A 14,817-nucleotide genomic window follows, 5' to 3' on the forward strand; every position below is an offset into this window, starting at 1 on the left:
TATGTGTAATACATAATGTCCAATATTGCTTTTCACCATTACTTTAGTTTTTGTTTTTCCTGCCATTCATTGAAAACCCTGCATTGTAAAGATCCTGTAAAGAGAAGTTGACTGTTATGTAGAGATCATATTTTCTTTATTTTGTGTGTCCAGGACAGCAAGTGGTTGGACTGTAGTTCCCACTCAATGAATATAGTGTTTTCCATAGAGCACTAGAATCCCACTGAGAGTTACTTTGCTTATGTGTCCTCGTCTGTCCAGAATGCACATGGCAGCAGTAAAGGAAGTGACTTCTGGTGGCCAACTACTCAGAGCTCTCTCAAAACATCCTCTTTTACTAATGGAGGGAATGTTTCTTGAGGGAAGAGCTTTTTTTTTTTTTTTTTTTTTTTTTGGTACAACTCTGAAAACCTTCGGTTTTGGACCTGGGGTATATCTAAATGGGAGTGACTCTGTGCTAGCCAGTGTGGTTTGCTCTAACACAGTAGTTCTCAACCTTCCTAATGCTGTGACCTTTTATACAATTATTCAGGATGTGGTAACCCCAAGCATAAAATTATTTTTGTTGTCATTTTATAATTGTAATTTTGTAAATGCTATGAATTGTAATATAAATATCTGATATGCAGGATATCTTATATGCAACCCCATGTGAAAGGATTGTTCAATTCCAAAGGGTTCATGACCCACAGGTTGAGAACAACTGCTCTAACAGACTATCTGATATACCATCCATAAAGAGTACACAGTTGTTTGTGTGCAATATACAAAGAAATATTCTATCGTAAACTCATTTTTCTACATTTCATTACTTACATAATTAGAAATGGATTGCACAGTTTTATAAAGTCCTTTTTTAGGAGATGGATCTTGTATCTTGGTTACACTGAGCTCAAGCAATTCCCCTCCCTTCCGAGTAGCTGTAAGTAAAGGCTTGCACCCAGCTCTGTAGAACCATTTTATGAGCAGGTTGAGTCTTTAGAAATCATCACAAAGGCCAGGTGTTGTGGTGCATGCCTTTAATCCCAGCACAGGAAGATCTCTGTGAGTTTGAGGCCAGTCTGGTCTACATAGCAAGTTCCAGGCCAGCTAGGGTTCTATAGTAAGCTCTGGATCAACAAAGGAAAACCTGAATCAATAGACGTAAACAAATGATAGAAACCAGGGCAGTAATCAATGAACTGCTGACAAAGAGCAATACAAATAGCCAGTGAAACTAAGAGGTGATTCTTTGAAAAGAGATTCAGTTACTATTTGTAATAGGAACATAGATGTGTGTGTGTGTGTGTGTGTGTGTGTGTGTGTGTGTGTGTGTGTATGTGTGTGTGTGTGTGTGTGTGTGTGTGTTATAGGTGCATGTGTGTGGGTTATAGTGCCTTAAATATGTAGGCATTCTTACAGGAACATATTGCCTAGGTTAATATCAGGATGCTTTTCTCTTTAGAACATGCTGTGTTAATTTGTCCACTTTTGAAGACCTGTATTAGAAGTGAAATACCACTAATTGGAGCTGTTAGCCTTGTAGCATTTAGGATTCCTAACCCTAAATGTAGACTGCTTTGCCCTTCTAAAGTTAGATTCCAGAGGGGTTTTTATAAGGTCTCATGTGAGATCAGTGAGATAGATTTGTTCATACATGACATTATCCAGTGGCTTTTTGACAGTGAGATGGGAAGGTGCCAGCAGCCAGGAGCAAAAGGGTACCTGGCAGAGCCAGGGGGACTGTACAAATGGGACCTCACTTCTAGAGGGCTTCATAAATTTAAACTTTCGGCAATTCTCCCAATTATGCCTGGACATAAAGTGACTCTTTTCCTCTACCGTTGTGTGGGTTAAAAGTGTGACTACATGCTCGCACTCTTTTCAGAAAGTCCTTGCCCATACCTTTTATCTTTGCTTTAATATTTAATATTTAATAATACCTTTAATTAGTGTGAAAATTATTATGTTTCATTACAATTTTTTTCATAAGGAATTTATTTTGCTGATCCTCCTCTCTTCCTCCTTGGCCATGCGCCCCCCCTCACTTTGTACCTTTTACTTTAAAATAGCCTCTTTTACACTTTTATGTCAGGTGTTCTTTTACCCTACCCACCATTTAAGCATATCTTTTTCCCTCTGGTCTCTTTCTGATGACATGACCTCCCACCCCTCACACACATACTTTTGGAGATAGGATTCCCATATAAGAAAGAACCTGCAGTATTTATCTTTCTGGGTGTGGGTTGTTTCTCTTAGTTTAAGATTTTCTAGACCCATTTATCTAGTTTCCTGAAAGTTTCATAATTTTTCTTTATAGCTGAATAAAATTCCATTGTGTATATTTACTACACATTTCATTACGTATTCATCTGTTGATGGCCATGCAGGCTGCTTCCATTCCCCTGCCCCCATGAAGTGTCTTCTCTACAGAAAACATCTATTTAATCTTTAGTATCTTATTCTTGCTTTGGAATTACATAGTTTTCCTAAAATTTACATAATTGACAATTTTTGAGAAAATTATAGGGGCTGAGCAATGAAACAAGTACAATTAAGATCCACATAGAAGATATAAGGTACCGGCATCTAGAAGAATCCATGCCGTAGTGAGCTTTTTTTCTCAAGGACAGTGGTGGAAAGACAGGGATACAGTGTAGGGATTCTGAGACTCTACCACAGTAACTATAGTAACTGTGCGCTTTGAGTATGAAGCTTACCACTTCAGTACGTCATAAAACAGGGATACAATGCAGTCTACTTCATATGGCTGCTAGCAGGACCCTAGAATCGACATGTGTGAAATGTTTAGAACTGTACATCAACCTACAAGTGTCTAGGTGTCTTTTAACATTTTCCTTTAAAATTTTACAAATGAGGGCTTTATATGAATATGTACCTATACACCAACTATGATTCGGAATTTACTATATAAAATGTTTTTTTTTTTTTTTTTTTTTTTTTTTTTTTTTTTTTTGCTTTAGTGTCTAGAAAATTAACCTTATTTCACTGGACTCAAAATTTTGTTTCCTTCTCAAAGTTGGATATCATTAACATTAATCTTTGTGTTTTTCACCAGGCAAGGTGCTCTTTTTATTTCCCCAATAGAGACATTACGTTGCTTCTGGAGACATCTAAGTCCCACAGTGGGTCAACAGGAGTAGTTCTTTTTAAATTTTACTTTAAATCAACACATGATGGTTACATGTACTTATGGGGTAAAGTACTTAATTCATATTGTCATAGTTACTCTACTAAATATTTAGGGTCCCTCTCCCAAGACCATTTTGTTTTAACAAGGAAAGGAATTTATGTTTGTAGATATGATATTATTTTTATTGTCTATAATAACTTTTGAGATGTTAAAATTATCTAATATTACTCTGAATACATTTTTCAATAATTATTAATTAAGGTGATGAATAAAATCCTTGCCTTTCTTGAGGTGAATTATTCCGGTATCCCTGTAGTGAAAATGATTTCTCAAATGGCAGCTCCTTATAGATTCTCTCTTTCCTCTAATCCTAGCATTATTAATCAAGCTGTAATCTGGTGGCTTTCCTTTTCTCAGTGATGCTCGTTTTTGTTCAGTCCTTCAGCCCTAAGAGTCAGTGCTCCAAGTGTTGGTCCCACACTTCTCGCCAAGCTGTTCCACGCTTTTCTCACTTTTTAAATGCTGTTTGACTCTCATTAATGACTTATGTAACTGTAAGAAGGTTTTATTGTTGTTATTCGTGTGCGTGTGCGCGCATGTGCATGCACGTGCGTGTATGTGTGTGTGTGTGTGTGTGTGTGTGTGTGTGTGTGTGTGTAAGAGTGAACATGAACACCATGGTGTATGTACCATGTCACATGTGTAAATGTCAGAAAACAGCTTAGTGGAGTCATTCCTCTCCTACCTTTATTTACATGGGTGCTGAGAATTGAACTCAGCTCACCAGGCTTCAGGTAAGTGTCTTTATGCACTCAGTCATTTTACTTACTTATTTTTCTTTATGTTTTAAGTTTCTATAGATTTATTTTATTTTATGTATGTGAACGTTTTGCCTGCATGTATGTATGTGCCCCACATGAGTGCCTGGTGCCTGTGGGGGTCAGAAGAGGGGTTGGATCCCCTAGAACTGTGCTTAGAGATGGTTGCGGGCCACCTTTGGGTGCTAGGAACCAAACCTCTGCAAGAGCAGCAAGGCCTCTAACCTGTGGAGCCACTTCTCCGACCTCTCCTAATCTAACTTTTTAAATCCTCAATATCATTTTTCTAGAAAATAGTAGCTAAGTTAATAAATTTGACTAATTGTGCATTGTTTCAGGTGGATAATAGGTCAAATATTTATATCAAATTAATCTTTTTTTAGTCTTCTATAAAAACCTATGGTTTTCTTATAGGTAAAATTTAAGCTATGACAGAAAAATAAGAAAAAAAAAGACATTTTTAAGCCAAGTATAGAATAAATTGGTCCTGTCTGTCTTATCGCCCAAATGCTGGAAAAAGTATGACAGGTGTCCTCGATGCCAGCCCCAAAGCTAGTGCTCATGAAGTTATCCAATGCCTTCTCCTCCTTTCATCCGAATCTCTCCCATAGAAGCAACTCCCCCCTCTCTCCTCCCTCCCTTCCTCATGTACACACACTCCAACACATAAATAGATGCATTAAAATATTTTCTGTCTGGGCTTCAGGCAGCTTTCTTATTGTTTACCTTGCCAACATGACTTTGTTACTGTGTCTATAAGCTGATTTGCAAGTCTTTTTAGAATTAATACCCCTGAATATCTCTGAATTCATTCAGGAAGCATTCTTGAGTGTACTGTGTATGCCAAACCTTGTGCTAACAGGTTCGGTGGCTGTTTTCATTTGAACCATGCGGAGTGTGCTGTGTAGAAAGGGCGGTAACAGTTAGCTGAGCCTGCTGGCCAGAAGGCCTGTGCTCAGTTCACCAAGCTTCACTAAAATTGGATATTTTGCTTTTGGAAGCTTGGTTAGAAGCATTGCCTGAAAACAGTGCCAACCCCCCCCACAACCCCCGTTCTGTCCAAACTTTTCTTTTTTAACTTGCAAAGGAATCTGAGTGTGTAAAACTTTCCATTATAAGCCACCTGTAAACTTAAAACAGTCAAACTGTTTTTTCAGCTGCCTACAGCTCTGTTTCTCATAGGACTAACCCTGACAGATAAAGATGGCTTTCCCCGGAGATGGCCTGTTGTTGGCTATTCTGTCACCACTACTCCCCTGATTCACAGCGAACACAGAAAATGCAGTTTACAGATGCAATCATATGCTGACTAGCAACTAAAATAATAATAGTCAAATAATGATTTCATTGTTCCTTCGTATCCATGACAACTGGGAGGTAGGCAGTCAGACTTGACATTGCTTGGGATTTGTTCTTTGCCTTAGATACTACTGTTTTGAGAAAATTTGCAATTCATTCTGACATTCAAGCTGAAGAGACCCCTGACCCCCTGACATTTCTAATGTCTGGTTTACTATAGTGGTTTTAGATCCCTGGAGGTAATTCTCTCTTTTTTTAAAAAATTATTTTCTTTTATGTGCATTGGTGTTTTGCCTGAATTCATGTCTGTATGAGGGTGTTGGATCCCCAGTAACTGGAGTTACAGACAGTTGTAAGCTGCCATGTGGGTGCTGGGAATTGAACCCAGGTCTTCTGGAAGAACAACCAGTGCTCTTAACTTCTGAGCCATCTTTCCAGTGCCCCTGGAGATAATTCTTTTGTCCCTTATATTGACAAGCATTTGTCTTTTTAATGTTCTACCTTTTGGCTGTTTGTACTTTGAAGGTTATTGGTGATAAAGTCACCATATTGGAACTGGACAGAGCTCCATGGATTCTACCCCATCCAGTTAATACCAGTTAAATTCTTAGACAGTTTTTTGAGTATTTCTAACCTTTATGTCCTTACTCAGAAAATAGTGATAATAGCAGAATCTTTCTCATAGGTTGTTGTTAAGTTAAATCAGATAATGCACATAATATATATACCCCACCGTTTGGCCAAACAGCCACATGAGCAATGAATGCTTAATGCTCCTGCCAACACTCCCCCCAAAATGTTCTTAGCCTGAACACTTGAGAATCAGTTAGGTAACTTTAAAAGATACTGATGCCAAGGCCACACCCCAGACCAGCTCAGTCAATCTCCAAGGATTGGATTAAGTACTTACGTTTTTTAAATTACTCCATCTGATTCCAGTGTGCAGCCAAAGTTGAGCAATACTGTGTTTGAGGGTGAGGCCTATGTCATATTAATATGCTCTGAAAAAATGCACATGGAAAAATTTACTAATGTTTATATTTTGATAAGAAAGTGGTTAAGATGTAGAAAAATGCAAGAAAAATGCATATTTTGTATTTTTTGTTGGGGGGGGCTTTTGAGCAATTGAATGTGCAACCAGTTCTTGTTTTTCTTCCTCTTTCTCTAGAGACAGGGTCTTATTTTGTAGTCCACATTGGCCTGGGATATGTAGCCTTGTCTCAAAGTCATGATGATCCCGAGTGTTAAGACGATAGGTATGCACCACTACATCTAGGCAGTTTCTAATTTCTTGACTGCATCTTCAAGTGAATTCTATTATATTTTATCACCGTGTTTTAGTAGGCATGTTAGTGACTTCAGTTTTAAATTTCTCCAGGAGTTTTTTTTTTTTAAACAAACATTTACTCTAACACTTCATATTTGCTTTTCTGGATAACAGTTTTGAACTGATCATATCACAGGCAGTCATTATCATCATTACAGCTGCTCACTGTGGCTAGTTTTATTGTTACTTCTTTGCAATATGCTGCCACTCAGTTCTGACCAGCACAGTGAGGGTAAAAGTCAAGGGTGAGCATCATTTTGTAGGTGGGGAAACTAAAGCAATTTAATAGTAAACAGCTCAGCAGAAGCAGAGTGAAAACTTTGGGTCTTAAACAGGGGTTCCTTTCATGACCTCAAGAACTCGTGCAAATGTGTTGAATCAAGTTCTAGTTATGCTTATCCAAGGAAACCCACAGTTCTTGCATTAAGGAGTTCTATACATGGTGCTCTGAATGCACTAGAAAGCTTCCTGCTTGGATACATCAAGGCAGAATATGCAATTTGAAATTGCCATGGCCAACGCTAGCGATGCCGTGATATAAGAAGGAGAAGAAATGGGATGATGGCATGGTTCAGAAGGCCATCACTGCCACTGTTTAAGGTTAATTTTGCGATAGTCCACTAAATGCAAGGTGAATCTAGCTGTTTTTGAAGCTGGATTATCTGGTGATTATTCAGTATATTTTATTTAGAGAATGTTAAATTTCATTGTCTTTAGCTTTTCAACTGCTTATATTCACTTTAATTCTGGTAGAAACTGTTTTAACAATTAGGCATTTGATGTGCTTTTTAAATAAAAATATATTCTATTATTTTATGTATAATATATGAGCATTTCGCTTGTGTTTATGTATGTGTAGCAAATTCATGCCTGGAGCCCGCAGAAGGCAGAAGAGGATGTTGGATCTCCTGTTACTGGAGTTACAATTACATGACAATGAGCTGCCATGTGGATGCTGGAAATTGAACCCTGGTCCTCTGGAAAAGTAGCCAGTGCTCTTAACCTCTGAGACAACTCTCCAGACCCTGTTGGTTTACTTTTAATGTTAACTTACCTCAAATATTTAGCTGAATCTGAGCACTCATACTTTATATAATTGTATATTATTATTATAGTGTATATATATATATATATATATATTACATTTTTATAATAAGATGTAGTTAATTTCATTTAAAACCACCCACTTTTACTGATTGTAAACCCTTGGAATGAATCTAGTGCCTTAATTGTCTTTTGTAATTAGCTGCATTCTTTTCATTGGAAGCATAAAGCAAGGTGCCAATAGACAGGGCTTCTTCAATTTTTTTTGAGAGTCCACTGTTTCTTAGGAAGCTATAAAGGGAAAATTTCTGAGTTTTGGAACTTTTTTCTTGGACATTTTCTGATCAGAAATATGTAGTTAAATTGATCTCTATGAGTAAAATTTTATCAGGTACTGCTGAAAAGTTAAAACATATTATCAAGCAACAAATAAATGAAATACCTCTTACTCTTGTCTGAAACTATTTTTGCTTGATGCCAATAAAGTTTAAATTAGTTCAGACTTTTCTTATTACAATAAATGTTTCCTTTTTAAAATGCATGATAATCATAATCAAGACAAAATTTGTCCTGTTATTTATTTTCAAAATGATTGTACATGTTTAGCAGACTTTTGATTTAAATCCTCAGTGATATATTGAAGACAGATGTTTAGATGACCTCATGTTTAAAGTACTGTTATATTTGGACACGAGATTAAATTTTCCTTAAAATCTCTCCTTATAAGCTAAACTCTATGGCAGAATACACAAACTAATCAATGATTTTCAGTGGGTTAGTGCAATTCCTATATTTTCAATAAAATTTTTATCTTTTATGGAATTCCACATAGTACAAAAGAGCTGATTATGAAACAGCTGTTTACAAATGAAAATATTGTTTTTGGCTGGCCAGCTAAATGGGAAACAGATTTGAAAAGTTCCAAGAATTTGAATGCAAATTTACCATATCATTTATACTGAACCAAAGAACATTGGTAAGATTGCAACATAATTTGTAAAAAATTCAGTTGAAGACTGTTTTGTAGTATATAAATATGAACATTGAAATAGTTTTTTTTTAAATTTTCAAAGCTATTTCTTTCTGTGTGAAAATCAATGTAGAACTTGTAGGTAGTATATGCCAAAGTCTTTTTTAAAGGAACTAATGAACTGTTTTTTAACATTTCAGTGAAGAGAAATTAGCAGATGGATCTATTAGTGTATAGACAATCAGATGGAATGAAATAAACTATAAATGATTGCTCAAATAGTCAATGTGTATGAGAAAGTGTTTTTAAGCAAGAGCTATTTAAGTATTAGCAAATTGTCACTTTTATCAGCAACTATAGAGCAAAAAATGACATTTCTGTGCAAATTTTTATTTTTGAAAGGTGATTTACATTGAAAATATTCACATTTTCTCTTTAAAAATTTTTATCAGTAAATGTTGTTCCTTCACAATTTTATGCATGTACAGTATGTATTTTGTTTCCTCTTTCCCAGCTAGTCTTCCGTTTCCCTCACTCCCCTCTAGCCACCCTCCCTACAAGTCTCTTCCCCACTTTCTACTGTTGCTGATAGTTTTGCCTTTTTATATAATTCCTGTAGTAGGAATCCTATCAGAACATAGGTTTTTCATTAAGCAGTGTGCATTTAAAGTCTTCCATAGCTCACTTGTTAATTTCTTTTTGTCTTTGGATAATATTTTGTTGTATAGGACATACAGCAACTGGATTATTCATCCACCTGTTGAAGCACATCTAGCTACTTCTAAGTTTTATCAACAATCAATAAAGCCTCTGTGAACAATTTGTGTGCAGGGTTTTGTGTGAATATGTTTCGAACTCGCTTCATTGAATATCTAAGGAAATGGTTGATTGCTGGGTTGTTAAAATATTGTTAAATGAACTTAATTGTAATATCCCTGGTATTTAGAAGTAAAAAAAAATCTTTATTTAATATTAGGATAAGGATAACAGTTTCCTGCATTCACAAAGCTCAATTCTGGATAAATAGCTACTGTCTATTTTTTCCTTTGTTTATAGTCATGCATAGGTCTGAAAGGCTATTCAGATTCATGGCTTTTCACCACTTTGGTAAAATCATTATAATTGATATTTAAGAATGAATATTTTAAAAGAAATTAGCAGACATAGCATAAAAAAATGACTGCTAAGGTTAGGAGACTAGATACTAGTTTTTTCAAGGTTGGCTTGTTTCTAAGCTACCTGTAGTAGGATTGAATTCTGTGTTTGACATCATTTAAAACCTTAGATTAAGCTGGGTTTGGGGGTGCACATCTATAATCCTAGCATTCTTAAAGATATGACTTGAGGATTGGGGATGGGGGGTTCTGGTTTACATAATGAGTTTTAAGCCTGCTTGGGATATCTACATAGTGAAACTGTCTCAAAACCAAAGTGGAATAAAACATTTTTTTGTTGAGAGGTGTATCCTTCAATCCCCACTAACAATGAAGGAACATATATACTAAGATAGAGGACATTAATGCAGATATTCAAGATCAATCAGCTACTGAACTATCACTTGATGGTCATGAGTTATTGACATTAGAGTATGATCATAGCAATTCATTCATTCAGGTGCCGTTGTAAAATTAGAGCAGACCAGATTTTGAGAGACTTGTTGATGAATTAATAATAACAAAATAATGATAATTATTAATTTTATAAATACAGAAAATGAGAAGGTTAAGTGGCTTTTGCTCATGTAGTCAGTGATAGCCTTCAAACTGATTATTCAAAACCTCATGCAAAATTGTAAGAACATACCATCTTCACTATTTAACAAATTGTTAAATCATGTGCAGAAACAGAAGTAAATATTGTCTGATCCATGATATGGGTCCTATAGGATTCACACTTAAAAATACTTATACGCATAGTGAAGGTGATCCAAAAGGGACAGAAATTATAGAAACAGTAGAAATATTAAGCTTGACTTTGAGGCTCCTTTTAAAGGAAATTTATCTGTAAACTCCCTGTTTGTAGATTTTTTTTTAAAGCGTCTTTCTGGAATATATGATTTTCAAGTTCAGAACACAAAATATAATAAACAGCTCGGCGCCGAACAAAGACAAATATTCTGTCAGCACACTTGCTTTGTAATCACAGCTCCGCCATTAAGGACTTCAGGATCATCATTTATCAAGGCCACTCAAAATTCTAGAATTACTTGAAATGTTTTTACATGTTTTTCCACATAAATTAAAGTTGGACATGATGATTATAGAGACTTATTGTCAATTTCTTTGTTATTATTTATTAAGCATCATCTAGGTCTCCTAAGTATTGGTTATAATAAATATAATATTGATTATCCCTGCCTGTTCTGTTGCGTATGTCTCTCCCTGAAACTATCCCTAACCGTCAGGGCCAGTTTATTTCTGATCATAATGATTCTGGTTTCATATCGTGCCTTAGGGATTCTATTGCTGTGAAGAGACACCATGACTATGGCATCTCTTATAAAGGAAAACATTTAATTGGGGTTGGCTTACAGTTCAGAGGTTTAGTCCATTACTGTCATGGTGGGAAGCATGATGGCATATAGGCAACATGGTGCTGGAGAGATGGCTGAGAGTTCTACATCTTGATCCACAGGCAGCAGCAGCAACTGTGTGCCACACTGAGTGAAGCTTGAGCAAAGGAGACCTCAAAGCCCAACCACACAGTGACACACTTCCTCCAACAAGGCCACACTTCCTCCAACAAAATCACAATTCCTAATAGCGTTACTCTCTTTCCGGGGCATTTTCCTTCAAACCACCACATATAGTTTTTTTTTTTTTTTTTTGACAAGATAACAATTGTTGTTGAGCTTCCTGAGTCATTGTCTGATGCCCTTCATTTAACAAACACTGTGTGCGGAGAATCTCCTGAGCCTGGCACAGGAAGATAGCACAGAATATGGAGGGTCTGGGGGTTGGAGAATCCCACTAGTAATTTGAGGTCCAAATGAGGACAGGAATTTTTTTTCTGAGGAAGTAAAGAATTGTGTCAGGTGTGAGTAGGAACCTGAGGGAAGGTGGGGTTCATATTCTTAGAAGGATGAGTGAAAACCCAGGGAAGGGCCTTTGTGAAAGAGAAAGACTTGTTTTGAAAAAACAAAAAAAATACCACTTGGATTTGGCAGTTGATTAGATATTTGGGGAGTTAACTGAGAAAGAGCCTCACAGATCTTGGGTGCTATAGAATTCTGATATTATTCATTATGATAGGGAATATCAAAAGAAGGTCTGGGGATTAAGTAGTTACATTTCATGTGTCTGAAGTTTAATTTATCCACTAAGTAGCTGGAAATTTGGTAGGTTGTCCAGGATTCAATCATTCACTGTGTGGGTGATTCCCATACAGTGTCTGTATGTGTTTGTGTGTCTCTGTGCACTGGGTGGGGTATGTGTGTGTGTTGTGATGTGTTTGTATGTGTTGAGGTCTGGCCCTCTGTGTTGGTGTGTGTGTCTGTGTGTTGGGATCTCCTGAAGATATTTTAAAACTATAATTAAACCATCTCCTTACCAAATTCCTGCTAGACAATAATGAATGTCCCCATTTTCTGGCAGCACCCATTACAGAAGTGATGAACTTTCTGAGGCTGTCCTTAAAGTCATCTGCCATAAGACCATATGGTTATCTTCTAAGAAATCTGTCCATGTGTTCCCTTACTACAACACTCCAAGCATCCCCATGGGATACACCTCACTTAAAAAAAACAGTTTGAAAACCTGATTCTGTTGGGGAAAAAAAAGATTTGCAGTTGGAGAAACTAGAAGACCATGTTAGGACCTTTTTAAACTGCAAGGATAAAGGAGGGGGTGGTTATTTAAGTTTTTTCTACCTTTAAATTCTTAACCTATCCATTTGTCCTCTCTCAACTTTCCCAACTTTCCTGTTATTTGCTAAGGCAGAACCAGGCTGTCTGGCTTCAATCCCAGTTCCTTCATTCATTAACAGGTAACATTATCAAGTTCTACTCACCGACCATGGAAGGCTCACATTCCTGCGTTTTGGGGTTAATGAAAACAGTAGTTTCATGGGCTTGTTGTGAAGGTTACATGAGTCAATGCAAAAAGTGTGTCTTAGGCATAGCATTTAATTATTTTTTATGTGTTGAAGATAACACTAGCTCACTCTTTTCCTAACTTCCTTATCGTTTTTCTAAGTTTTTTTCTAGCAAGATAATATTCTTACTGTCTCTATGATTTAGGATTGGAGAAAGTAAAAAGGCTACTATGGAAATAAAAAATAATTGACTCTTCTCCCTTTAAAATATTGTAGAAGTGAGCCAAAAAAAAAAAAAAGTGAGCTGATCATAGAAATAGCTAGCTACTATCAGGATAAATGACACTGACTTTCTTTTTTCTTTTTTTATTATTAAGAGATTTTCTATTCATTTTACATACCAACCATAGATTCCCCTGTCCTCCCTCTTCCTGCCCCCCAGCCTTTCCCCTCAACACACCTCCCATTCCCACCTTTTCCAGGCAAGGTCTTCCATGGGGATTCAGCAGAGCCTGGTACATTTAGTTGAGGCAGGTCCAGGCCCCTCCTCCCTGCACCAAGGCTGCACAAAGTGTCCAACATAGGCACTGGGCTCAAAAATGCCAGCTCATGCACCAGGAACGGGTCCAGAACTCACTGCCTGCCTGGGGGCCCCCTAAACAGTTCAAGCTAAACAACTGTCTCGCCTATGCAGAGGGCCTAGTCCAGTACCGTGGAGGCTCCTCAGCTATTGGTCCACAGTTCATGGGTTTCCATTAGTTTGCTATGCATCTCTGTACATGACACTGACTTTTCTAAGCCTGAATAGAGGTCCCCAAACAAACAAAGTGAGTTCTAGTTTGTATGGAAACTTCCTGAGACTTTGCAAACCCCAAAGCTAATCCGATCTCTCAATACAAAACTGTATTGTAGCCTAGCACGCTGATTCTTTCTGAATCTCCGACTTTCTGCTCAAGCTCGTATTTTGCTTCTTTTCTCTCTCCTCCTCTAAGATAGCTTTGTGACAGCCTGCCAGTCTATGTTCTAATCCGAACAGTGTTTTTCATCTTCGGCTGTTCATTAGAATCATCTGGAGAGTTAGGAAAGACATCTCAAGTACCAGGTCAGGTCTGACACTAATTACATCCGAGTCTCAAGTGTCAGTACTTTAAAACCTCTGCAGGTAATTCCACCACTGAGCAGGAAAGGTTTGGACCACTGGTTTTAACTAGCTACCTAGTCCCTGTGGTTAACACAGGCAGCCAATCACCCCCTTTAGAATTTACATTCGTGTGAATGGTACTGGAAAGGAGCTGTGAGTCATTTTTACCTCACTGCAGGCAGAATACTGCTTGCTGATGCAGACAGAGCTATGCCTCTCTGCTGTCTCCTTCCTTATAGCTGCTGACTGACAGCTGGATTAGTTAGTTTTAGATAGTCAAACAGAAAATGTCCTGCTTGGTATGTAAGCAGTGATCTCAGATTAATGCCATATCAAAAATGTTTACGAAGGAGCCTCATTTAAAAAAAAAGTCAGCACAACAGCATGTGTCTGGCCCAGTGACAAATTCCTGTTTTGTTGCTTTTTTTTTTTTTTTTTTTTTTTTTCATAAAAATCCCCAGATTCTGAAGTTATTCTCTATTACTCTTTGTTGAGGGACAGGGACATTTAACTATTTTACATTAAAAAAGTCCAACATGCATACATAAATTAGCACAAATCATAAGTGTAGAGATTGCTAAATTATGCAGAGTATACTAACTTGTATAGCTACAATTCTGGTTAAGAAACAGTAGCATCAGAATAGGAGAGCAAGGAAAGAGATACCATAATAAATGAAGACATCATGGGAATAAGGAGAAACAGAGTGCTAGGGAAGTTCCCAGGAATCCACAAGGATGACCCCACCTTAGACTACTGGCAATAGTCGAGAGCGTGCCTGAACTAGCCTACTCTGGTGATCGAATGGTTGAATATCCTAACTGTCATTATAGAACCCTCATCCAGTGACTGATGAATGCAGATGCAGAGATCCACCGCCAGGTGCCAGGCCGAGCTTCAGGAGTCCAATTGATGAGAAAGAGGAAGGATTCTGAGTGAGGGACATGGAGATCATGATGGGAAAATGTACATAGAAGACCAGCCAAACTAGTGGAAATTCATGAACTGTGGACCAATAGCTGAGGAACCCCCATGGTACTGGACTAGGACCTC

General features: G+C 37.3%; 1 protein-coding gene and 1 long non-coding RNA gene across 5 annotated transcripts in view; both read left to right on the forward strand.

The window, feature by feature from the left end:
- The window catches only part of Slc25a21 (solute carrier family 25 member 21), a 487,380-nt gene that overhangs the window by 18,840 nt on the left and 453,723 nt on the right, over positions 1-14,817 (forward strand). The gene's annotated exons all lie outside the window — the stretch shown is intronic.
- LOC143268410 (uncharacterized) lies at positions 3,757-9,415 on the forward strand. Its single transcript, XR_013044266.1, has 2 exons — positions 3,757-3,927; positions 7,437-9,415. It is a non-coding gene; the product is annotated as an uncharacterized LOC143268410 (long non-coding RNA).

This window comes from Peromyscus maniculatus, chromosome 14 (assembly GCF_049852395.1).
Source record: "Peromyscus maniculatus bairdii isolate BWxNUB_F1_BW_parent chromosome 14, HU_Pman_BW_mat_3.1, whole genome shotgun sequence".
Classification (NCBI taxonomy): Eukaryota; Metazoa; Chordata; class Mammalia; order Rodentia; family Cricetidae; genus Peromyscus; species Peromyscus maniculatus.